This window comes from Castor canadensis, chromosome 9, assembly GCF_047511655.1.
Source record: "Castor canadensis chromosome 9, mCasCan1.hap1v2, whole genome shotgun sequence".
Lineage (NCBI taxonomy): Eukaryota > Metazoa > Chordata > Mammalia > Rodentia > Castoridae > Castor > Castor canadensis.
In genome coordinates, this window is record NC_133394.1 from 122,628,973 (window position 1) to 122,656,727 (window position 27,755).

A 27,755-nucleotide genomic window follows, 5' to 3' on the forward strand; every position below is an offset into this window, starting at 1 on the left:
CCAGACTCGCTGAGAATTCTCAGCTCACTTCATACCTGTCCCTCTATAGAAGCTCCACTAGGAACGTGTGAGCTAGTCCTTAAAGTGTCTAAGGAAAAGAGGAACAAAGAGGAGCAGTTTATGGACACATGTTGTACAGAAACTCTTAGACTAAATCCCCTTTTGGAATTCAGATGTACCTTTAATATGGATTATATTGCAGATATAATACCCAGCTGTGAAATCATTTCCCTAGATGATTAAGTTCTTTATCAGAAAGATCCAGAAACTAAGGGTAGTGGGACTTGGTGGCTCATGCTTGTAATCCCAGCTACTTAGGAAGTGGAGACTGATTGCCAGCTGGGCAAACAAAGAGACCCCCCATCAAAACCAATAAAAGCTAGGTATGTGATGTGTGCCTGTAATCCCAGCTACATAGGAAGGGCAAATAGGAGGATCGAGGTCCAAGCCAGCTGGGCATAAAGCAAGACACTACCTGAAAAACAACTAAAGCAAAAAGGGCCAGGTAGAGTGCTTGCCTAGTAATATTGAGGCCCTGAGTTCAACTCCCAGTACAGCCAAAAAACAATTAAAAAAAAGAAACTAAGAGGAACAAATTGACAATGTCCCTGGGATCCCAGGTCACCCAGAGTGAAGTGCTTTTTTACTGGTTTCATTCATCGTTTGTTCATTTATAATGCTCCGTCAACATTAAAGTACAGATTCACGGAAGTTGGAAAAAAACGACAAGAGTATCTCCCTTTAACGGCTTTGAACTAGGCCTGCTGTAAAGAGGCCATGGAGACAGAGGATAATAAAGAAAATGTTAATATAGTTTAGATGGTGCCTAGAGGTTTTCTAAAAAATTTTTTACTTGACCCTCACTTTTTTCCTCTGTATTCAGAAGTGATTTCATGGGGAGAAGAACTGTGATGACCACACAAAGGCAGAATGGTGTGGCTGTGGAATAAGGTCCCAGACAGCTGGGACCTCAGAGAATAAAATTCAAATTTAGAAAGAAGGGAAGCACACTCTGCATATAAATGACCTTGCTCTCTGCTTTAACCCACACAAAGTTAAAATCTGAGTGGACAAGTGCTACAATAACAGTAAATGCAGAACACCAAGAGAACTGAGTGTTCAAATCAGCCAGGATGACGGGAGGGCAGGAAGAGAAGAGTGTCATTGAACTAGGTCCTGGAGGAGAGAAGGAGGAAGTAGCTGGTGGCCCAGTGTGCACCTGGGAAAGGGCTGTGTACTTGTGGGTAGACAGCCAGCTCTGGTGGCTGAAGCACAGGTGGGGAATGATATTACAAAGGGATACTGGGGCCAGTTTTTAAGGGGCCCTTTATACCTCCACCCAGACTTCTCTGTTCCTTTCTCCTCTGGCCAGTCCCTGCTGCACTGACAATGTGACAATCCCCACGCCCTGCCTTCCCTGCCCCTGCTTTAATCACGCTGCTCTAAGAGGCCCTTCCCTGCTGACTCTTCTGTGGATCCCAGTCTCAGTTCAAATGACATCTCTTCCAGAAATTCCCAAGTAAGCATTATTTTTCCATTATTATAGAAAAATATTTAATATGTGGAAAAAGTGTATGCAAAGTTGTCATATGGGAAAAATACAAGTTCAAAATCCTATGTGCAACATGGGTCCTAAGTTTTTTAAATTAAAATAGAGGAAGAGTAAAAAAAATTGTATCTGAAGATTTTGACAGTTCTCGTACTATCTCCTTTTCCATCCAGGTAACGTGAACCAGAACTGAGCACGCCTCTTCTCCATCCCAAGGAATGAGAGGGACGCATCACTCAAACTGTCTAAATCAGGGAGGGAGGAAAGAGGGAGTTGAAAGATGGTTCTCCACCAGGTGCCAGGCAGGAGGTTTCAGATCCTCTCTGAAGAAACACCTTTTCCTCCTCGGCCTGGGGAAGCCGGTGCAAACAGCTTCTCAATGGTAGTACAGCGCACACAAGGCCACCACTTTCATCATAGTGAGGTCTGTGTTACTATCTAAAGCAGGGGTGACAAAGTGTTCACTCCCACCCTCAGAACACCCTTGGGCACCCACTTCTGACAGCCCTGGTGTCAAATGAAAGAAACTGAATAAATACACTGCAGTTTGAGGAAAAAAAAATGAGCAGCCTTACCAGGTCGCATCCATCCAGACTGAAGTATTTTATTATAGTATCAGAAAACAGATTAATACATCATCCCAAAAGTGCCATCCATACCACAGCCCACTGACCAGTTATCCAACAAAGAGGTCAAAGACCATGTATTGTACCAAGCACTCTATGCTTCCTGCATTCAGGCTGTTCACACAAAGGAAGTAGAGAAGGGACATTGCAACACAGAAGTACACGGAGGTGTCCCAGTATTACATAGCTGAGAGCAATCGCCCCCCCCAGGTACCACCTGCAATTCCTGCCTCTGCACCTCACTGACCAGAGTGACTCTCTGCTAACTGCCCTAACATGTGTTGTTGAGCTCCTTTCTCTATCCCATGAAAAGTCTTTTCGCCTTTCTTGTCCCTTTAATGTTCTCCTGGCTGAATTCCAGCGTCTCCTCTACTCTGAGGAGCAGCGTCACTGCTACTCATGCATAAAGCAGAGGGTCCTGGGGCCCCTCGTGAAGGACTGTAGACCAGAAACCTCTGGTAGGGTCTCCACAGCACAGTCCTGGGTCTGGGAGCCTCAGGAGACTCAGGTTGGGGTATCCAAACTGATGAAGGAAGCGGTGCTCTGATCTACCAGAAGCAGCCGCCATGCCCACAGACAAAGACCAAGAAAGTCTGCTCCTCAGGCTTCCGAATCCAGTGGTCACGGCAGGCATCCACCCTGCAGGGGACCTCACCAGCAGGAACCGCCTGCCTGGGGTGACAGTAATGGCAATAAGAAGTCTGTTTTCTACCATGATTGGAAGAGCCCCTGCTCTCTTTGCATTGTTTTTTGTTTGTTTGTTTACTATTACACAGAAGGTGCTGCTACTGGCATTCTTTCCTCTAAGCCATGTTTGATTAGAGGAAGAGGGAGTTTCAAAATCAGCCAATAAACAAAAACACCTGCATACAAAAGCAAGGCATCAGAAGACATATTTTGTTGGGTGTTAATTTCATTCTTTGGGCCATTTCCATTAAGTCTGGGGTCCTCCTGAATTAGGAAAGTGACCAGCGTCCTATCTCATCTGTGGACTGATGATCAAACGTGTCATGCACAGTAACTCATTCTTCAGCTATGCATTGCACTCTGATGATGTGCTCTGGATGCTGCCCAGGGGACAGGGCAAGCCGAGGAAGTCTAACCCATCCCAAAGGCGAGGGCACCTACGGTGGGAAGGAAGCCTCTGGCAATTTGTTCACTGCAATTTTTTTGTTGTTCCCACCCCACAGACCTGGGAAGTATCATTACTCACACCCAAGCGGGTGAAGTCCTGGCTCCCAAATGTAATCCTCAGTATTACCCAGGGAGCCCTCGTGGAGAGTCACATTGGGTGGGAGAGATTCACACGCAGAAATCATGGCGAAGCTGTATTTCTAAAGCACTTAGGTGTCTGTTTTTAGCTGTCTGTTTCTCAGACAGCTTTTCATGTGACCATCATAATCTCAAAAGTAAGGGTCATTGCATTACTATCCTCATTTTACAAAGGAAACAGCCAAGGCGCAGAAAAAGCAATCAGGCCCAAAACCAAGAACAAAAATCTCCACTTTCTTTTTCATCACTTGAGAATAAAGCAGTGAAGTCATCAGAACTGACTATCTCATGAACAATCATTGATGACTCTACTGTTGGCAGAACCTCTTTGGATCCTTATACCATCTTCATAGATCATGCCTTTAATCCCAGCTCTTCTGGAGCCAGAGGCAGGAGGATAGTGAGTTCAAGGCCAGCCAGTGCAGAGTTAGGGAGACCCTGTCTCAAAACAAAATGTAAAACAGAAGGGCTGGGCTGGGGTCACGGCTCAAGTGGTAGAGTGCCTGCCTTAGCAACCATAAAGCCCTGAGTTCAAACCCCAGTACAGCCAAAACATAAAAACAAAACACGTATGTATGTATAAACAAAAATATAAAACAAAAAGGTGGTCGAGTGGTTCACATAAAAGGCCCTGGGTTCAATCCCTAGGACCACAAATAAATAATTAAGCAAATAAATAAATAAATCCACCACAAACAGGCATTTTTGAGGCAATTGGGGAATCTGGATTGGGTACTAGAAGCTTCCCAAGCATTACTGCTAATTTTTAGCGAGGGTAGAGCATCATGATGGTGTAAGAAAAGTATCCTGTTTTAGAGATGCAGAGTGAAGGATACACAGGCAGAGTGACACGAAGTCTGGCTTTACTTTAAACTGCTTTTGCAGCGAGGGAGAAGGAGATGAAACTAATGTGGCAGCAGTGCTGTGACGATTGCTGGATTTCTGGTGATTGGCATATGGGTCCCCTTTTAACTCTTGCTTTTCTTTGAATGTGTTCAAAATTTGTAATAATGCAACTAAAAAAATGCCACCTGTTCTTTCCCAAAGTGCCTCTTTCTCTCTTCAAAACAGCTTGCCCATGGCGCTATTATGCACCCTATATACCCTACATATCTGGTTTTTTTCATTTGTTCCCCAACTATTTTTCTTTAACCAAGGGCCATGAAACATATGAAAAAGATTACTTGTTATTTATCTGCAATTCAAATTTTAATTGCAAGATCTAGCAGTTCTAAACAAGTTAAGAGAAAAAAAGAAAGAAAGCCCTACTCAGGAGTCAGGATAACTGGGTTACATTTTTCATCTCGGTCACTTGCTTTGTAATCAGGAGCAAGTTAGCCTCTCTGTGCCTTTGTGTCATCATGCACAAAACAAAGGTATTTCATCCCTGCTCAAAATCTACTCTGGATATTACTTTTATTCCTACTCCCAGATAGGAGTGCAGGGACGATGTGTATTTCTGTCAATGACGCACTGCATAGGCAATGGCTGTTCCATGACTCCTGGTGACATAGCAACTGTCTTACTTGTTTAAGAGGTAAACTCAGTAAAACAAAATGATCGTGCCCCCAAAAACATTAGGTGGATAAGCCAAGCCAACCCACAGCTCCATCATTCAGTGCCTACGAAGTGTCACGTGTGACCTCGTCTTCTCCTCACAGAGATCCCACATGGCAGATACCACCCTCGTTTTACAGAACTGATGGCTGAGACACAAGAAAGAAATAACTTGCCCTGGGTTCACAGCTAGTTGTAGCAGAGTAAGGGCTGTAAGCAGGGAAGGAAAGGATTTGAAAAGGTTGGAGTGAGCCACCTAAGGCCTCCCAGAGGACGTGACAGGGGATAAGTCTGAGGGGAAAGGAGTTTGACAGAGCCAGCAGAGAGGTGTTTAGGGATCAAGGAGATCAGTGTGCTGCTCCCCAGTCTGTAGCTGCAGAAGCGGTAGGAAATGAGAACGGAAGGTGGATCTGGTGTCTGTGAGGTACTGGGAGCTGCCGAAGGCTTTGGGGTAGGGAAATAGTGCAAATTGATGGTGGGGGCTATTTGGTCTGTTCCACTCAACCTACAAAACACAGAGAGTCCAGTGTGCTAATGTGCACATATACATGTCCAAATAAGATACAGTTCCTATTCTTAAAAAGTTCACAGTCAATTACAAGGTCATGTCACCTGTCCGTTGATTTAATTCATGATATTATCTATTGCAGGCATTGGTAGTTTTCTTTTCTTTCTTTCTTTCTTTTTTTTGATTTGAACTCAGGGCCTCACACACACTGGGCAGACACTCTACCACTTGAGCCACTCCGCTACTCCTGTTTTTCTATTCAATACCTGGACCTTTCTTTGTCATCAGTAATAAAATCCAATTCAAGACAGTAAGCATAGCCTCGGACAGTGGGTCAGGTTTGATCTAAGGCTGCATTTCTCATCCTTTTTTTCATGATCACCCCCCCTAAAACTAACGAAATGCTAATACCGTAGATATATTACACATCTGCCTATTTCCTATATGCATATCTGTGCTTTGTATCTATAAAGGATTTTTTTTCTTTCTCATCTCACAAAAATCATCTTTTCTTCCCCATAGAGAAGCTGTCAACCATACCGCCCCACCCCACCCTCACCTTCACCTTTTCACCTGCCATGTCCCCCTTACCCCATTCTTCTCCCAGCCTCCCTGTTATGAATGTGTGCTCTAAGAGAACTACAACAATTCTAGTTCCTAGAAGCTGGGGTGGCTGTGTAACCCAGTTCTGGCCAATGATACAACAGCTGATATCTGTTTGGAGGTCTCTGAGAGAATTCTTCTTTTCCTGGAGAAGAGAGAGCCACCACCAACTCACTCTCCTTCCCACCCCCACAGTCCTTGGCTCTAGAATGGAGGCAAAGGCTCTAGTTGTACTTGTCATCTTCAGCTACGATGAAGGACAAGACAATCACAGACAATCTCATGGTGCACTTGAACCAGTGCCAGAAAAAGAGGCCTTCTGACTTCAGGTTACATGAAGGAGCGAATCCCGCTTCTTTTAAGTCAGTTATTCCCAACTTGAGTGTTTAAGATGCACAAGGAAAATGGGCTTTGTAAAGGATCCTTTGCGAATCTCTTGACATGTCAACGTTTAAAAATAATCATCTGTATCCATCACTTAAAGTTTCTTGTATTTTTCTGAAATTAACCATAAAGCTAACTCTCTCCTATTTAAAAACCATAAACCATTCGCAAACCTATTAGTAACTCCAGCATCTGTAATACAAAGAGGTTTTCTGGGCTGGGAGCATGGCTTAAGTGGTAGAGCACTTGCCTAACAAGCAAGAGGCCCTGAGTTCAATTCCCAGTATTGGGGCTGGGGCGATGGAGGCAGTGTCGTGGTAAAAAACCCAAGAAGCCCGAACCCCCATCTAAATATAAAGATCTTCTGAATTTTAAAAGATAAAATATAATTTGGACTTGGGGTTTTCAAAGCGTTAGTTTTCCTTCAAAATGTCAAAATAATTCTCATGTCAGAATCATTTTTCATTGTTAACCTCATACCAAAATTGTCTTTCTTCTTATGTTTCATTGGTCTTTTTATAGAAAAATCATACATACTAATTATAGAAAAGAATTAAAATGAAAACAGTTAATAGAAAATAATTAAATGAAAACATTTATAAGTCATATGTAACTTCATCATACACTAGATAATAACTTTTAACACAACTGGTTTATTTATATCCATATTCTGAATTCATAAATAAAAAATACATATATTGGCTTTTCATACATATATAAATATATAGTTTTATATTCTTTTATGTGTATATAAATATAGTTTTTACTATGAACTTTTTCACTCGTCATTAAACATTCATAAAAAAAATCTCAATGAGAGCTGGAGATGTGGCTTAAGTAATAGAACACCTATCTAGCAAGCCTGAAGCCTTGAGTTCAAACCCCAGTCCACTCCCCGCAAAATATAGAGAGATAGATCACAATGAATCCCAGCTCTTGGGAGACAGGCAAGAGGATTAAAAGTTCAAGACCAGCCTGGACCAAACAAAGACACCCTGTCTTGGGGGAAAAAATCACAATGAACATTTAATAGGCTGAAAGAGTGTTTAACCACATCTTTCTGTTGAACATTTTAGATTCTTTTTAGGTTCTTCTGTTATAAAAATCATTGTGTTGAGAAGCTTTGCTTTTGACAGTGAAACACCTCATATTGTTTCCTTAGGAATTCTTAGACATGATCAAGGGCTATGCCCCTTAAAAGCCATTTATACTGCCCAGCTACTTGCAATTTTTCTGAAAAGAGGCCTTGCAAAGCCATCTAAAACGATTCACAATCATAATTTAGAGCAGAACATTTTAGTGGAGAGAAGGGTCATTTGGCTCTTTTCCCTGATGGGGAAGCACATATAAATTACACTTTGGGCGCATGCCTTGCAGGGAGAGGGAAAATTGGTGACGGTCTTAATGTTTCTAACCAAGCCTTACACACTCGAGGCGACTGAACTTGGTACTTGTTCTGCATTTTACCTTGGTCATTGGTTTGTCAATGGGATAGTATTTGTGAACTGTTCAGCACTCTCAAAGTTGCCAAAGGAGACAAAAGGTGGTTATATTTGGTGGATAAAATAATGAACTCTACCTGTTGAGGAATAAAACCAGTCATTATCAAATTTACAAAGGAAGGAGCACTAAATAAATTAATTAAAATCATGTCAGTCCTCCACTGAAAGGGACAATAAGTCCGTCACAGAAAACTTTAATATAACTTCATAAGGTTGACCAGTCACAAATTCAAAAATATAAAGTAAAACTGAACACGAGCTTAACCTGACAACACTAGTGAGTTCTTTTCTTGGATACAAATGCACACTCTAGCAGCCTCATCTTTAAGATGAAGCAAAGGCATGTAACCCTCATTGGAGGAGAAACTTTAATTTTTCCTCCCATTCTGTGTGTGGTAGGTCTTTCTTGCATGACAGGTCCAATGTGCAGTCTTAAAGAAATCCAAAACTATTGGTTTGGTTTTGAAATCCCTGCAACCATGTGAAAACTATCCAGGTAGCTTTATAGCTCTAGAACTTCATAGAAATACTGCCACAGTCTACATTTGAATTCTTTTTCTTGAAATGCAGATGGTTGAAAAGAAAGAAGAGACAGCTAGAAGCCTTGGAAAAGATATCCATCATTCCCCTTCATTCATTCAAATGATGCTTTTAAGCATTAGCTATTTGCTGTTATGTTAAGAAGCAGAATTTAAGCTCTTCGCTATAGATTTTGTACATCTTGGAGGGAAAACACTGAGATGGTGGCAATTTTATTACATAAAAACTTAGAGACTTACAAATAAAACATATTTGGTATACTCAAGTCAAAAGGCACATGTTGTATTTTAGGATAATGGACATGCATTGCTATTGTGTATGTGTGTATATATATATATATATATATATATATATGTATATATATATACACATATATATATATTGCTATTGTGTATGTGTGTATATATATATATATATATGTATATATATATATATATGTATATGTATATATATGTATATATATATATACATATATATACACATATATCTTGCTTTTTTTGTGGTACTGGAATTTGAACTCAGGGCCTCATGCTTGCTAGGCAGGTGCTCTACCACTTGAGTCACTCTGCCAGCTTTTGTTATACATTTTTAAAAACTTTTTTTTGCAGAAATTCATTCTCCTTATAATTTCTGTCTCCTTTTTTTTGTCATGGGGTTTGAACTCTGGGCTGCTTTCTTGCTAGGCAGGTGCTTTACCACTTGAGCCACTCTGCCTACTATATATTTTTAAGTCAACATTCTTACAGATATTTCTTTGATATTGCCAGATGTTCTATGTACAGGAACATGGTAACAATATTATTTTAGCAGACGTAGGAAATTTTGGGTTTGCCAATATATAGGATTTTTCTGGCCTTTCCCCTTTGATTTCCTGCATATACCTCCAGTTACTGCCCAAAGATACTGGAGATTAAGGAAATGAGGTTTTATCAAGAGAAGAGTATAGCTGAAGGGATTTGTACCTAATAGCTATGACTTACATTTTTTAAATTTGAGTCCAAATATATGACTTTCCTTTTCTTTGCCAGGGGAAATAGTCACAGGCATTCTTACACTTCTCAACCATGGGTGTGACCATTTTCAGGTCACAGTTGGAACAAACACAAGTAGAAATGTTTGCAGCAACTGAGAAAAAGTCTGAGAAGGAGAGAGAGAAAGATTTGCGACGAGGTATGTGTATTTAGAGACTTGGAGAAGGTGATCGATGGACCAGGAGTGGGGGGAAACAAGGAAAAGTAGAGATTCACCTGAAAGAAAGGGAGGAACTGAGCCAGTACAGGCCTGCACCGGCAACTAGGTGGGTAGGCCTAACGAGGAAGCCCCTTCAGAGATGAGGGGTGAGCGTCTGCTGCTTGCCTCTGGTGTACATGGAAAGAGAATCTCCTCAGCTTGCTTTGGGGTTACATCTTGATAAGTCCATCCCATATTGAAAATATTCTGTACCTCCTGAACCTCATTCTTAGCCTAACCTACCAAAAATGCACTCAGAACTCTAACAGTAAAAGCATCAATATGAAGCCTATTTTATAATAACGCATTGAATGGCTCATGTAACTTATTAAATACTGTACTGAAAGTGAAAAACACAATGGTTATTTGGGAATCATGATAACGTAGAAAAATGTGAAGTCAACCCACCGTAGATCTGTTCTTATTGTTTTGAGGGCTGTGACTGGGGTTTATATGAGGCAATATTATTGTTACAATTTATATTGAAATTGGTAGGAAACCTAACCGTGGGTGCACACTAATTGAAGTGGTAATAGAAAGAGAGAGAGCTGATGCACTGCATAAATACATCTGCTACAGATTTTCACTTTTCTACCTCAAAGACCAGTATCAATTCTCATACTATCCCAAAGAGAATCTCAACTCACATTTCACAATTTATTAGCCAATAATTTACTTTCTCTGGGGAAGGCTTAAGAAGGGTGTATACTGATCACAGGTCCAAAATATAAAGTACAAATGAAGAACCCTCCCCTGTGAACCTACCCTATGACCATGACAGGGTAACCATCGCTTTCAGCAGAATTGGCTAATTGAAGCAGGTGGGTTTGGGGTAGTAAACTCCACACGCCACCTGATGTCCCAGGGCTGGTGAACGAGAGATTAATGGGGACATAAGCTTTCAACCCCAAACACACAGCTCTCCAAATTGCACGTCAGGTACCCCCTAACAGCCAACAGCCAACCAGGCTTCTGTGGTCGAAGGGTAGCGCAGGAAAAGGACTATCTCCAAAATCATCAGAGCTGACCCAGATCCTTTGCTTTAGCTAGGAGGAGCTCCAACTTACAGTCTGAAGCAAGTGCATTTTATACCAGCTGCTGCCTTCCACCCCTAAAAGCAGCCTGGTTAGAACCCATAGCTGAGGAGCGTCAGTTAATCCCTCACCACCCACTGCACCCTCGTTATGTACAACCCGCTGTGTCTCTTGTGCTGTCCGAGTCACACATGACAGTAGCAGGACATCCAAGTGCAATCTCCCAAAGCAGAACTGACCTTGACTTCACAGAAGAGAAACTGCAGAATTAAGAACTTGGAGCGTCCATCATATGTTCTCTGAAAGGAACAAGCTTGACCCCCACTATAAACTGCACCCACGTCTGCCGTCTTATCCTCATTTCAGGTGTCCACGAAGAGTGAGCATTTCTGTCCCCTCTGACATGACGATAAGGGAACTTGATTTTCTCAGCCTCAGTGATGCTTCCTCTGCTGTGCTGAGAGCTCTGAGTCAGGAGTCCTTCACCTGAAGACTTAGGACCCGTAGGAGCCCACGGATGGAATCTTAAAAATGGCTATGTCCCTGCAGATCTGCTTTTTTCTCAAAGAGAAGGTCTTTAAATCTCATCAGATCTCAAAGGAACTTATTATCAAAATGTGACTTGGACCTTGAAAGACCCAGTTACCTGGGGACTAAGATGGCAGGCAGGAGTTTGTAAAGGTCTGACCTCAGGTGTCTGCCCTACACATCCAATGGGCCCTGACCCTGGCCTCCAGTGGAAAGACAGGTTCTTAGTTTGTCCTTGACTTGTCACACCATGCCCTGAGAGATCAGAAGGCCTGATCACAGAGAGCATCAAGAAAGTAAGAGAATCATTTCCAGTGAAAGAACACTAGCCACTAAAGGCTATTTGAGAGCTTTCTGTAGCCATTGAAGTTTAAAAGCTAGATGAGAAGACGGTCTTAGAACCGTCTTCTACTCTGCGATGCCATTTACTTTCAATTTGTTTATGTTTTGGTATATTGCTGGTATGGCGTATGTCTAATTGTTATTACTATTTTGGGTGCTAGAATTCTGTATCTAGAATATTTCATTTTATCAAAAACCATGCTTTCTTTCCTTCTTTAATATAATGTCATCATTCAGTATGGCCCCGAATGTTTTCTGAACACCCTCCCCCTCTGAAACAGTCTTACTATGTAGCTCAAACTGGTCTTGAATTCACAATTCTCCTGCTTCAGCCTCCCATGCTGGGATTACAGGTGTGCACTACACACTTGGCTCTAACTCCTTTATATTGTATGATAGCTGTATTCAATGATCACCCACCAGTGGTTTGAAATAAAAAGTTCATTGGCCTCAACCTTTCCTGTGACCATTTCACTCTGTATTTATGGTTCCCCTGCTTACAGCTACATCAGTTGGTTCAAAAGCCTGACAAAAGTTGTTTACCTGTGGGAGGGAATTTTGTGGTACTAACTACATTCCTTTAAGGAGTATCCTAAGTACAATCTCCTGGTTTCAGTTTGCTTCTATAACAAATAAACACTTCTGTTGACGTTCTCTGTTTTCATACCTCCTTCACATCATCATAAGTGCTTGGATTGTAAGACTCCAGCCTCCAGCTTCACCCACAATGTACACACACACACACACACACACACAAAATGCACACACATATTACACATGCACACACAGAAACACATATCCTGGACCAAACCAAACTATTACCTTTAATCTAGTAGTGTTTCTCAAAGTCAGACCTTCAGACCATTCACAACGACTGTTAAAAATTCATATTCCTGCCACCCTCCCCTCTATCAGAAAACATGGAGGTAGAGCCTAGAAACCGAATTTGTTAACACGTCCCCTGCTCATCCACGTGACCCCTGGACACTAATAACATTTGAGAACCTGCGATTTAGAAGAATCGTACTCTCTCTGGTTTGAGTCCTATTTATTTCCTTATCAGAATGGAGTTATTTTTACAAACACCTTTTCTACCTCTGAGATCAACATCCCTTGTTCTCTCCTCTCTTCCTGTGGCCTTTTGCTGTTGTTGCTTTTGTTTTTTGTCTTTTGAGACAGGGTCTCACTCTGTGGTCTAGGATGACCTCAGACTCGCAATCCCCCTCAGCCTCCTGAGTGCTAGGATTATAGATGTGTGTCACCACGGCCAGTTTCTTCTGGCCTTTGATGGTAATTTTTCTATGGGCTGTTTCTCACTCTACATATGGAATTGCTGTTCAGAAGACATGGAGGGCCTTAGTGTATGACATTAGTCTTTTCTTCCTATAGTCTACTTTAGCAAGTACTGAGAACCCAGTTACTTCCTCCTTTCTCAGCGGCTTGAAGGAAAACCCTTCCGCATTCACAAGTCTACACCAAACTCCCTTCAATCTGCCCAGGCATCACCGTGTTAGAGGCAGACCTCATCCGGTCCACAAAACCCCCTTAACATATTAAAACTACCCAAACCTCTTTACAGAGCTTCTCCATATGTTTTAATGCACATATACCACAGCTACAATAAATGAAATAAAAACACATCTAACATTTCCCCATTCTAAGACCCCGTCTTTCATTCTTTATGGATCACGTTTTTTCTCATTCATCATAAAATCAAAATATAGGTAAAAAGTTTAATCCTGCTTTTCTGACTATCAGATCAAATATATTTTCATAACTCTTAACTATGACTTTAATGACTAAAATATTTCATGCTGCCAGAACCCCCACTGCTTAGTGTTTAGGTCATTTTCAGATTTTGCTGTCATGTATGAGAACACAATGAATGTATTCATGCATGTTATTTCTGCCTTTTGAATTATTTATTTAGAATAAGTTTCCAGAGATGGCATGGATGGATTAAAGTATATGGGCGTTTTAATGGTTCTTGACAAATACCGCCAAGTTACTGCATCTGTCTTTCACGGAGTTCCTTGGGGACAACTGGAAAATGTTTAACAACAGGCTCTCAAAAAAAGAAAAAAAGGTAGAGAGCCTTTTTGTTTGTATTGTGTTCACAGATTTCAGTGGCATAAATACTCCTATTATGACCAAGTTCTAGCTACCAACACGACATCACTAAATGGAAAATAAAAAGATGACCCCGTAGTATGCTGTTATTCAGTACCTTCCATCACACAGATAAACAGAAGTAAATAACTTCAGTAGCTTGCAAAAGCTCTGGGAATATTATAACCTACTTTTGCAAAGTTCAGGCTAGCTCTAAAACACCACTGTAAATATCTCACTTGATATCTTGCAAGCACACTTAGCTTTCCATTGGAAAAATTCACCTTATTCCCATGTTCAACAATGACCATGCTTTTAGGTCAGCAGATTATGCAAATAATGGATAAAATATAATGAAAAAAAGATAGAGTGGGAAGTCTATCTGTCTCCGATCTGAATCCGTTAATTGCCTGCCCTCCCCACCTGTCTGTTTTACAGTGTCTTTTTCCATGAGCTCATGTATACAAACTGCTCAATCATTTACTTACTTTGACAATGAACTGAATGGATGACTATGTAGCTGTCACGGCAAATGTGACAAGAACCATACTGCATGTCACTTTGTCACTCTCTTCCTTGGTATTCTTTTCCATGAAATGGGGAAGAGGTCACTGTTGACTTCAGTTTTACGAGAAACTAATGCAAAAATAAGAAGACTCCAACTGATGCTCTAAGAAGCCATTGAGCTTTCAGTAATGCTCTAGAAATTTCTTCCAAAAATAATTCATTGGTATTCCATTTTACAGAAAAAGAGAGATAAGGAAGAAACTGGCCACTTTCTTGGCTGAAAGAAAACTTCTTACTTTGGGTTCTCCTAGAGTAATGGTACATAGTGCTTAGTGTTTTAGAAGGTGCCCTATGTTTGCAAGGTAAAATGTAAATATGATTGAATAAAAAATGCTCATACCCCTGACCTACTCATCTCTCCCCAAGAACACATCCCAAGGAATAAATTCAAAACAAGATAAAATACACTCTGGGTGAAGACAGTAAACACAACAGAGTGAAGATGGATTTGCTACCTTTTGGCACTTACTCAATCTGCCATCTTGATGCTTGGACCCTTGATCGAAAAGTTCTCGATCTATGGCTCGCAAATCACCCCCTGTTCAGCCACTGCCTCCAAGTCATTTTTGGGCTTACATTTTTAATCAAACATAGAGCCCCAGAATTTCCTCCCTAGTGTTTTCAGGGGATCTCTAGAAAAAAAAAAACAGTATCACTGTTTTACTAAAGTACTCTGTGCACATAAATTGAAACTCTTCTGCATAATTAACACAGTAGCTATAGTTGCATTTTTAAAAGTAGTCTTTCTAATCCAAAAGAATCTTTAATCTAGAGTAGAAAGAAGAAGCAGGATGCTTTTTTAATCTTAGCTTTCACCCAGATCCAAGCATCCAGAACCCAAATAAGCATTTCGGGCACTTGTGGTCAAAATGATCCCAACTCTTGAATAGAAATGGAGCTTAAGCTGAGGCTTGCTAAGACTAAAATTAAAACACTTTAAAGTAAAATGATTTAATTTAAACTGGCCAAGTAAGAAATGTCATCCTCTCTGCCTCTGGTTGCAAGCATCTCTCTAATTCTACCCAAAGCATTCAGAGAACAGTGTCAGCCCACGTGCTCATAAACAATGCACAAATACTCAGAGGAAAGGTTTGAAAAATCAGTTTCTAATCTGGTTTTCTTTTTTTTCATGTGTTACCACGGTAAAACACCCAACCCCCTGTGACTAATCCACACTCAGCACTCAAAAGGTGTCAACTCCCAGCTTCTACTTGTCACCCCCAATTTCCTTTGAAAGGAATATTGGTATTTAAAGAGTTAGTTTGAAGATGACTTGCTCCCAAGTCAGGGATCACATTATTTTCATTTGTGTCCATAGCCAAGTCCTTACAAGAATCACAATCACTACATCTTTGGGAGTTTATTTTAAGCTAGGCACTGGGCTAAATACTTTATATATTTTTAAATCTCATTTTATCTGTATAACAACCCTTTGAGATAAAGATTTACAGTTGTTATTACTGTCATTGGAGATATTTTATAGGTTTTTAAAAGATTTCTGAACATTGAAGGATTTAAATAACTTCTTTGAAGTTCCCTAGAAATGATAGAACCAGGATTTGATGACACAAGTCAATCCGGCTTCAAAGTCACAGTTATTATTCACCTTACTGTCTGTTTGCTATTACAGGGGTTCAGACACTCATGTTCCAGGAATCTTTATGATATGCTGACTGTCTAAAGGAACAGCCAGGGAAAGAAGAGCAGTGTATCCATGATATCTCGCTCAGCTGTGTAAAGGAGGTAGCACATAGCTCATGGAGTTTTCTGACTAGCTTTTGAGTGACCAACTTGTCCTCCCAAGAGCAAGGCTAGTTAATCACCAGATGACTGAAGGGCCTTCTTAAGATGTAGAAACTTGAGTGGAGGTTACCCAGGCCCCACAAGCGATTCTCTGCGTAAATGATGTACTGAAGGAAGACAGTAGAGACCAAATGGGGGTCTATAGACAGATGTGGGGATACAGAAAACCATTCTAAGGATGAAGAAGCAAAGACGGCCCAGCTGCCATCAAATGGAATTTGATAAGAGCTAAGAGAGCAGCCAAGGAGGAGCCAAATGGCTTAAGAAGACCAGATATCTATGGAACAAGTGTCTTCTGCTCACATTCCCCCAAAGACCCCTCAACACACGCTACTTTTCTCATCCTATATCCTGTAGTGGGTAAAACAAACTTTCTTCTCTTCTTGAGCTAGTTTCTTCACTGGGTTAGTCCCTTCCAAATCAGGCTCACTTTGTGCAGAGGTCCACGCAGTCCTCCCAGTGTGAAATGGCCTTCCCCTTTGTCATCTGCCCCAGCTCCTGTCTTTCCAGAGAAACCTTCCTTAACGTTCCTGACTTCTCCAGCTCACCCCAACCCTTCTTAGAACTCTTACAACCCTTGAAGCCCACATCGTCCCAATCATCACCTAACTCCCATCTTGCACTGTTTCCTCATGTTTCTTCAAAGTAAATATTTCTTTATATTATCTTATATTCTCCACAACATCAGTTAGAACTGGTAAGAAACCATCAACTCGTTCACTTATAAATCAGTACTTACGTACACGAGCCACTCTTAAAAGACTGGACAGGAGTCTTGGTAATGGATGAAACAAATAAGCTAGGAATTCCAGAACCAAACCTACGTCACTTCGATTTTGGTTTGGTTTCTTTTGCTAACTAAAATACTTGAAAATTGCTGCTTGCACAAGTTAGAGCGTCTTTAGATTACACACTGGGTGATATTCACAAGACCTAGAGAGTTGAGCCCCTTGTCAGTTACAAGTACTGGCAGGAACAGCTGCAAAAGCAAAAGGCTCCCTGTCACCACTTTCAATGATTCAAAATCTATGTGCATCTTGTTAGAATTTGGGGCGGGAGTACAGAGCTGGACGACTCCCCCTCCTTCTGTAAGTTAGTTCCACACATTACAACAGGTAGAACAAGGTATTTAGCCCATAGTAAATGCTAAATAAAATTACAAAGACTCCTGTAGACACTAAAGAAATATTTTTAAAAAGGCAAAAGTCTTACCCGGTGTAGAATACAAAAGAAATGTCTCAACACCAAAATGACTGACTCCGGAAGTCAAATTTGCTGGGTGCAGGTAGGCAAAAGCAACACAGCCGAAACTTATCCCTGGGCTGGATTCCTCCCGGGATCAGCCTTTCTGTCCTCCTTAGGACTGTGACTGATTCACACTGGAAGAAATAACAGTAGTAGAGACTCTAACCCAACGTGCTGGCCACTGAGACAGCAGGAACAATCTGAATGTGACAACAACGATTAGCAAGTTCCTGTACAGAAGTCAATTTCCTGTCACTGGCTTTCTGAAGAGGGGATTTCATTTGTGTGGGTTTGCGGGGAGGGGGTTGCACATGCACTTCCCTCCATGAGAATAGGAAAGTTACCCAGCAAACAGCAAAGCAAGGCCTTTATCACATGGCTGGATTTGGCTTTAATTTATCCCTCTTCCCTGGGGCCATCTGTCTCACCCCTAGTCCTCCATTTTCCTCCAACAAATCACCTACATACAACTGATGCAAGGAGGAGGGGAAAAAACCAAGGTGATTCCTTAAGGAAATGAAGTTTAAATTCAAAAACAGCAAAAGTTCACCGCCCTGACTGGTGTTAGTTAATTCAAGCTTGGGGTAAAGCCCCTAGAAACTTATTGTCAGATGGTGAACAAGGGACCAGGGGAGACAGTAGGAGCTTTTTTAGTAATTGCCAAGCAAGAATTTGGAAAGAACAGGCCCAACCAATAGTGAGAGCTCAGCCCGGGCCTCCCATGCGCCCACACCTGTGCTGGGAGGGCCTGGACTCTGAGTTGTTTTTGGATTCCTCCGAGTTTCATCATTTGCCTAAAAGCATGAACTTACTGTCTTGTCCCTCTGTGCCCAGGTGTGGAGACCATCTGTAGATATTTAGATCATGACCGAACTGCCTAAACCAACTACTTAACGTTCATGAAAAAGCCACAACCCCTCAGCCCTAAATCCTTCAATCACTGTAAATGCTACCACCTAGGGTAACATCTTGGTCAAAACGGCTACGTGCCATAAGAGTAAAGTCAGCACCATTCAAGCCAACAGACATTTCTAGAGCCTCTGTGTGACCAGACACGTTGTTCAGTGTGGGGTAGAGCTGGGCACACACTCAGACTCGGAATCCTGTATGTTCATAATAGTGAAAAGCACAAAGATCAAGACGGATGTGTTCCCTGATCTTACAGCACCATTGGGGGAGGCAAACAAAAATGTCCAAATAAAGGCAATAATTCAAAATTATGGCAAGTCTTACAAAAGAATCAGAGAAAGCCCAGGCAGTTAGACATATCCCAGAGGTGGTCAAGAAGGGTTTCTTTGAGCAAGTGACATTTAAGATGAAACTTGAAACTGAAATTAGAAATTATCTGAGAAGTCCGTTAAAAGGATCAAGGCCCGAACCTCACCTGCAAAGAATCTCATTTCATTGCTTGAGGTTGGGGCCTGGGCATCAATTTTAATTTAACTCCTGAGTTTCTCTGTAGAGGTGCTGCTATTGCTCTCATGGATGGGAAGGAGGCAAACGTGGGGAGAGGAGGAGGAGGAACATTTCAAGCAGAGGCAAATAGTATGTGCGAAGGTCCTGAGGTGGGAAAGAGCTCCGCAAAGCCAAGGAAGTAGAAGATTGATGTGCCCTGCAGGCATAAATAGTCACTTAACAACTACTTTCTGACTAATAGATTGATTCTCCCAACTAATTCTCCCAGCCACCCTGTGTGGTAAACATTTTAAAACCTATTTTAACAACCAAGGAAACAGAGACCTCAACTGGCTCACTGATTTGCACGCAACTGCAAGGCCTTTGCAAATGCAGAACCAAGATTCACCCCATCCGTCTGTCCTGGCTTCTCGCTCGCTGTTCCCCAAGGACAGAACTGGCCAATGTGGAGGCCAGGCAGCTAAGCCCCAAGGCCAGCACTCCAGTTTCTCACCCCAACTCTGTGACTCCTAGGTAAACACGCTCAACAGGCCAAGGTTAAAAAGCAAAGACTCTCTAACACCCCTTGATCTGAAATGCTCTCTAACATGGCCGCAGAGCTTAGCTGTCTTTTAATGGTGTCCTGAGAACGATGACCTCTTTCATTGAAAGGTTTTAATAATATGGCAGGCATGCACCCTGAACTCAGGCGTAAATGGTACTCCTTCAAAAACACCCTGGCATTTACACCAGACAGAACTCTCAATAACAACCGTAATTCGTAATGAACACTAAACCTTGCAAGTCCTGAGACAGGAATCACTTTCTGAGTTATTCAACCCTGGGTTATACAAAGCCCCCTCTTTTTACTATTGTTATATCAAACGAAATGGTGTGGATGCAGGGGGAATGTTGACACGGCCCCGCATTTGTGCTGTGCCACCTGGTGAAATATTTCAGTGATTTCTAAAATCTTGTCTGAATGCTTTGAGTTTCAACCTCAGGGCTTTAGTCATAATGGAATTATCCTTATCCAGCTTCCTTCAAAATGATAAATGGCTGTGTTAAAACAAAATACCCATTCCTTCTGATCGAGAGCTTTTATGATGGGGATTATAAAATGTTAACTCATCTTAAGAGAAAGATCTGAATTCTGATGTGTCACTTTCAACGTAAAATTGTGCTCACGTAAAATACACTTTAAAATTCTAAATATTAAAATATCTTAGAAATGCCACAGGCTAGAAATCTCATGAGGACTTCCTCCTTGTGCATTCAAACTCATCACCAACAATGAGCTCCCTTAACCAGCTAAGAATATCATTTCAAACATCTTCTAGCTTCCTTATAGCCATAGCCATAAAAACACCATCCCCCCCCCACCAGTATTCTCATAATTTATTTTCTCTTCAAGCTTATTGCTTTGTGTTTCTGTGAACATTAGGCTCTCAGATTCTCAGCTGCCATCTCATCCTGGTCTGTTTGCCTTGCATAACCGTTTACCAAGCAAACATTTACATCCTGATTCTGTTTTATTGCAGAGCCATAAGAACGCAGAGTCTCCTTGCAGAAGATGGTCCTTGCAGTCAAGGCCATCATTCAAGCCAGGACCCTGCAGTTATGCTCAACCCTTTTTTAATGACCATCAGACAAAGCTAATGTAGTCAAATGACCATTACCCTTCAAAACGGTCCCTTGGTAACTGGTGCATTTTCCAATGCTGCAGACGTTGGTCAAAGTGCTTTTAGAAACTTTTTACAAAATCCTTTAGAGACAGTTTTTAAAAACTACAAAATAAAGCCGCTATCTTTGCATTCTACGCACCATTTGCCTTTGACTCAGAATAGTATCCAGCTGTTCACCCACCTTATTCACTGGACATAGCTGAAAATGGTTGTCTCCAAAAATTACATCCATTCTACAAGGACAGGAATTGGCTGTTGTTGATGAAATTTTTAAAGAAGGGGCTGTAGGCTCTGAGAGTGAATCCAGAGGAGAGTTTGAAATGCGAGATTAGCAAGAGCAGCATCTTTGGGTCAAGGGCGGGAACTCTTGGGAGCTCCTGCAAGCACACAGCATAGGCGGCCTGCTTTGTCTAAAAAGAAGGAGAGAATGAGGAAGGTCATGGCTGCCTCTTCGCACACTCGGGTTTTGCTCGTTGCTTTGATAGGGGCACAGACTTCACAGGGTGGCTGCAACCTGGCACACCTGCTCAGAGCAGGCGTTGCAAACACCGCAGTTGTAACACAAGGCAGGCGGGGTGCTCGCTTGCCATCTTTTCAAAATAACAGATCTCCTGAACGGTTCTGGAGGGAACGGGTTGAAGCTTTTACATAAACCCAAGCTGAAATTTTGGTGTAAAAATCTCAGCTCTCAACTTCACTCAATACTGAGGACAAGGTCCTGATCTTCCCATCTGCAAAACAGGCAGAAAACTACCTACCTTAGAAGGGTTTTGTTTAAAAAATAAAGAAAGAAAGCTTTATGGTGCTTGGAATTCAGTAGCCTCTACATGGTGGCTCTTTATTGGCGCTTTTGTTTTGGATTTTTGCCTTCTGGAGATTTTTCCTCTTCCTTCCCTACCTCTACTTTAACTAACAACTGTTGAATTGCAAGATCAGTGCCTGAATTCTGGTGGGAAAAAAGTGATACACTCTTACCTGTCACATATACCTTATTATAGGATCCTAATGCTGTGCGTTCTTGGTCTCAATGTGTTAAAAAGGTCCAGAAAAATATAAAGCCAAGTTGTAAATGACCCTACTTTCTTTCTTTCTTCCTTTCTTTTTTCTTTTTCTCTTTCTTTTGGTACTGGAGTTTGAACTCAAGGCCTCACGCTTGCTAGGCAGGAGCTCCACCACTTGAGCCTCTCCACCAAGCCAACGCTATTTCTTATGCATAATCTGAACATCAGAGAATCTTCAGGAATGCCTCCTGAGAACATCTGCTCACCACACTACAAATGCCTTAGAATAAGGGAGAATTTACCCTTTCCTTTCATTCAGCAAATAGTTACCAAATACTTGCCGTATTATTTACTGAGCACTGTGCTAGGCGCTAGGGAGATAGCTGTGAACCCCAGAACAAAAGAAGCTTGCTCTCATGAGCTTACATCTGTCTACTGGGAAGGCGAGCAGCACACATGCCATGTGGAACTGTGTTGTGTCACAGTGAGCTAATTACTAAGAGGGAAAATAAAACAGGGAAGGAGATAGGGAGCCTGGGAGTGCTCATGTTTAGATAGCGTGGCTGGGAAAGTACTTGGCGGGAAGGAAGGGGTGAGGTGTTTGTTTAAAACATCCAGTGGCCATTTCAATGCTTCTGTGGCCATCTGCATCCTCGTCTCCCAGTCTTTGCTCACGGAAGCCCTGATTCTTCTCTGCCAGCATAAGGAGGAGTAAGAAGGGAGCCACCACGCAGCTCTGTACGCAGCCCTTCTCCAGTGGGCAGGGGACCAGGTTCACGCTCCTTCCAGCCCCCCCGCCCCCTCCCTGGTCCTTTCTGCATCTCTTCTCTGAATTCTTGAGTCTTTTTTTCATAACAGATTGCTGTCTGGCTTCTGGAGAGAAATAAGACCAAAGCTCAGGTGCCTAGTAGAAAATTCCAGGCTAGTACCACCCTGCAGCTTTCTTCTTCAGTTTGCTGGTCTCTGCTTTCTTGATCTTTTTAACCAAATTTTAAGAATAACTTATTAATAGTCTTGCTGGTTTGCCGTTTAGAGAACAGTTAACATGTACCAGATAAGCACTCCGTAGTTTTCCCTCTTAACCACCCTAACAGCTCTGCGGTAGGAACCACATCAGAGTTATCTTTCTGCACAGTTTTCTTTACTTCTGTATAAAGTTTATGTCTGAACTGCTGGTCAATCTGGAACAATCTGGCTAAAGTTTTAGGAAACCAAATTCAGATTAGCACACCCCTTTCTACCAATTAACTTTTTTCTAGTGCTGGGGATCAAACCCAGGGCCTTGCCCATGCTAGGCAAGTGCTCTGCCACTGACAGGTACAGCCCAGCTCCTAACTGACTTCTTGTCTTAGAAGTATCCACGTGCTCAATATAAATGATAAAGATGTTAAATCATTTGAGAAAAAGTGTGAATTCCATGCAGCCTCCATGGAGAGAAATATCTGTGTGCGAGTTTGTACTTATTTATAAACTGCAATTCAGCCCACAGATACAAATAAGGAAATAAATAAAGCAAAATAGCATGTCATCCAGCTGAGACCTGGCTCCAGTTGGCACTGCTTAGCATGAAAAATGGACATGAGTTCAATGAAAGAGACAGGTGCAGGCAACAGAGTTCACCGCTTTCTTCTGGAAAGCTCTGATTTCATGTGTTCAATGTTAATGACTCAATCTCAGGGAGGCAATGCCACTCACGATAAACCAAAGAATCGTTAATGACACAGGAATGTGCTCATAATATACTATTCAACGAAAAAAGTCAGTTATAAAACTCAAGTTTGAATTCACTTGTTATTATATACAAATGCTTACAGAGGTTACCTCTGGTTGACAGGTCTTGAGTGATTTTATGTTTTTCTTTCTGCTTTTCTATATTGCCTAAATTTTCTATAATATATGTAAACTAGATGGGAAATTGTTGTTCTTTTTTTTGTAACTGCATTGAGCAAGTCTACCTACGTTTTCTCTATAAACCCCTGCCACTGCTTTAGTCAGAACATGTCTTGCGTAAGAACCAGTGATTTTATAGCAATTGATTCTCATGGGAGAATCATTGAACTGCAGCTGAGCACAGCAAAGTCATCCTCCTGTCACTCGGCCCATACATGGTCACATTTAGGTGATTGCAACGACACACAAATTCCAGCTCCCACAAACTCCCAAAGCAAGGAGTTCCAGGGTTTTTGCATTAAACCTGTGAGAAACTGTCTTAATTTTCCCTTAAAAGGGAGAGCATGGCTGGAACAGACATCCTGGGCTATCTTGCAGCTTTATCTTCTCATGGGAAGATAAGGAAGTACTCAGAAATAAGAGAGAGGGGGTTCCAGGAAATTAATCGAGTGTCTGAGCTCAAAAAGAAAGAGGTAGTGGGAAATGCTTGATGCTTATTATAGGAAAACATGTTTGTGCCAAGTGCAGTCAACGATTGCAAGATTTGGTTTCAAGCTAAGCCTGCTGATTTCTTATTATTATTATTATCTAAGTTGTTGTTGCTGCATGTTTTTAATCATTTACAAGAAAAGGGAATATTTTTGTAAATTTTCCTAAATGAGTACCTTTTGCTTAAATTGCATTTAAAATTTCAGAATTAGTCATAAACAAATATGTATTCTTTTTAAATTTTACCACATTAAGATATCAAATCAAAAAATCAAAAATTATATTAAAACAAATTTTCCAAATAAAAATTTTAATTTCTCAAATGTTTATCAAAAACAAATCAGCTTTCACAATTTCAAGCAAACCTACGGCTGTGGGTTTATTATTTTAAATATAGGACATTTTTGCTATCTTGCTGGGTGCTGGTGGCTCATGGCTCTACTCAGACAGACAGAGATCAGCAGTATCATGGTTCGAAGCCAGCCCGGGCAAATAGTTTGTGAGACCCCATCTCAAAAAATATCCAACACAAAAAAAGGTCTGTCAGAGTGGCTCAAGTGATAGAGTGCCTGCCTAGCAAGCATGAGGCCCTGAGTTCAAACCCTAGTACCACCAAAAAAAAATAATAATAAGATAAATTAATCTTCTAAATTTAAAATATAAAATTTTAAAAAATATTTTGAAAGGATGATATTCAGTTGCTAACTTTTCTTTTGACTTTGAATTTTTGTCTTTTAGATTCAATTTACAAATTACTTTTATAGATATTACCATATTTTATCCTCACAAGGTTGCCACAAAAAACATCATACCATCATTGCCAGTATCTTCATTTCATAAATGAAAGAATAAAAATTCAGAAAGGTTAAGCAATTTACATAGGCCACACAGTCAATGAATGAGGGAACTGTCTGATCAGTTTGCCCCTATGGCATGTTCACTTCCAGAAAACAAATGATTTTTCCAAATTAACTCTTTATAGCACAAATCGTACACACTGAATGGAAGAGAGAGGTACAAACAATAATCTTTATTTTAAAAGGGTCATAGATTTATTAGAATAAAGGGTAAGTTATAAAATTAAACTCCATAAAATCCCAATTTTAAATGGAAAAAATGTACCAATACATCTCAAAGGCTGAGAACAATAATACCAAACAGTAATAGTAATAGGTAACCATGTCTAAACTGTAAAATTGGAGGTAATTTTTTTTTCATTTTTATTTCTTGTACTCTGCACATCTTGGATAGTCAGTAAAAATTAACTCTATAATCAGAAAGGTAAGCTGTTGTAGTCAGTCTGTGTTTATTGCTATTAACATCTTTATTCTCTTCTGTGATTCTCTAATGCATTTGGTTTCAATTCAGATTTTTGGTTTGCTGGAAATTTTTAAATTTTTTTTTTTAAAGACAGGTGTGGTTTTGATGTTTATAAAAAAAAAAAAAAAAAAAAAAGCAATGTGTACTGATCACAGTCCTGTGCCTAGGGGGCCTCTTTCTCCATTCTGGCTCATGTAGCAAGCAGGGTAGGAAAAACCCATTTCCCTGCTTTTCATTGTCTCTGCTCTAAGTCTCAGTGTTCTATAGGTGACTCCCTGCCCAATGACCATTCTTCTTTTGTCTTGCTAAAAGAGCCTCTATTTTGAGATGGGCAAAATGTCCTGTGCTAGGGAATGCACCATCATGCTGTTCCGTCAACAAGAGTGAAAAGGAATCTTCCACTTCCTGGCTTCCCAGCTTCCCTTGCAGTTATGAGAGGCTGTGGGACCCAGTTGCAGGCAATGAAATGTTCAGGAAAGATTTGTTTGCTTCCTCACCTGAGGGATCATGGAGACGTGGACAGAAACACCTGCCTCTTCTCACGCTGTGAATGTTATGTCGAATGCAATGCCCTGAGCACTACAGCAGCCATTATAGCTCAGGCCAGAAAGCCAAGAAAAGTGCAGAGAGTCAGGGCCAAAGCTTGACATTGTTGACCCACTCGCCACCTCTTCAGTTTTAGTATGAATAATGAATCCCTTTATTATCTAAGCCACAGTTTGTTTTTTTAACACTTGAAAATGAATGTCCTCTAATGATGTAGCACCAAATAACAAAAACCAGAAGCTGAATCTCTCGACATCTTATGAAATGTAAAAGAACTTAGCCAACACCCAACCTAAAGAGCCAACAATGTAGAAAGAACGATAGAAATGGTTTGTAAATCATTTTAGAGGGACATTAGACAGGCAGTTAGAATTATATTTAGGAAACCACATGATGAGGTGGTTATGATGTAAGATTCTGTGAAAAAAGAAAAACAGAACTTGAGTTCGTATGTTCGCTATGACGACAACAGTGCTTCAAGGAACAATGCCAAAACACTAACAGGAATCGTCCTAGGGTTGATAGCACTGCGCGTGGGTTGTTTTTATCTGTTCCTCCAATTTCTAAATGTTAGGTCTTATAGGTTACAATTTTCACATTAAAAAATATCAACTATGGGCTGAGGATCAAGTGATGTATATGTACACACACACACAGGCAAGTAAGACCGTGTTTAGCTCCCTAATGCCTTACAAGACAAAAGCAAAGATCTCGCCTGACTTCCACAGCCCTTCCCCATGGCCTCTGCCTCCCTTTTCAGTCCTTTCTCCCACCACACATCCTGCCGCAGCCATGGTGCACACGTTTTCCCGCCTCTGCATGTGTTCTTACCACAACTTAAAAAACCTCTCCCTGTGTGCAAGATTCAACACACTAGAGAAGAAAGGATTCTGAAGGGTTTAGAAATGATCTTATTCAAGAGGGCAAACATACGTAACACCATGTATGCGTGCACCAAAACATTACATGGGGGTGGCTCAAGGGGCAGAGCCCCTGCCTAGCAAGTGCTAGGCCATGAATTCAAACCTTAAAAAAAATTACAAGGCACCCCTTTTTAGTTTATATTTTTATATATCAATTAAAATAAAATATAAGAAGTTAGAAAACTTTGTTGGTTGTGGCAGAGACTACAGCTTACCCCCCAACTCCCATCAAATATCTTTTTTTTAAAGAACTGGAGTTTGAACTCAGGGCCTCACACTTGCTAGGCAGGCGCTCTGCCACTTCAGCTACTCCACAAGCCCTTCAAACATCATTTTTAACCAAATGCATAGCAGAATGAAGGTTATTTTCCCAGTCTTCCTTTGGCCTGGAGGAAATCACACGCCTAAGCTCTGGGGCAACCTCCCAGCAACCTCCAGGAATGTCTCTAATGAGAACAGGTGCTCACTGCTTTGTCCCTTCCTTCTTCAATGTTCAAATGTGAGCAGCTAACTTGAACCATGCAATGCCCGCCATTTGTGCTTGGAGAAGAGAGAACATTCAGCTGAGACCCTTGACGCTCACCTTCTGCCATGGCAGCCTGGAGCGCCCATCTGTGGGTTTCATTTGCCTGCTAGAGAGAAATCAGCTCCTCTCTTGCATAACCCACTATTGATTTGGGGTTTTCTGTCGCACACAGATTCACCTCATCCTCGGAGGGTTTGGGGCTAACTTGCAAAGGAAAAACAGAGGGTGAAGAAGAGACAGGAGCTAGCAACACTGCAAGAAGCTAGGGATAACAGTAACTGTTGCAGGGGGTGGGGTTAGGGCAAAGACTTGGCCAAAGGATTTTTAAGAATAAAAATACCATACTGGATATTATCATCTTCTGTACTATACCACAACACAGCCACCAAACTCTTCAGTAAAACTCTAGTGAACACAGTATCCAGGCTGGCATGTGTACGTTTTTTGGAAAACCCAAGGGAAAAGGGTCAAGACAGAGCAAGATGACAGCAGAAGTGAAACACAGAAAGTCTGTGCATTCTGGGGAAGCAGGAAATCAGAGCTTATGATAAACACAAACCTCCCCGCACCCCCAAAAAAAC

The 27,755-nt window shown here is 41.3% G+C and overlaps 1 protein-coding gene across 4 annotated transcripts in view; it reads right to left on the reverse strand.

The window, feature by feature from the left end:
- Window positions 1-20,926, reverse strand: part of Rhoh (ras homolog family member H) — a 37,086-nt gene extending 16,160 nt beyond the window's left edge. Inside the window, exons 1-2 of one of the 4 annotated variants that reach the window (XM_074042407.1) lie at window positions 17,864-18,061; window positions 17,367-17,533 (exon numbers count right to left, since the gene is read on the reverse strand). The gene's annotated coding sequence lies outside the window, so the exon portion shown is untranslated. The other 3 variants (XM_074042408.1, XM_074042406.1, XM_074042409.1) reach the window with 3 other exon arrangements.
- Between the last annotated feature and the right edge of the window lie 6,829 nt (window positions 20,927-27,755).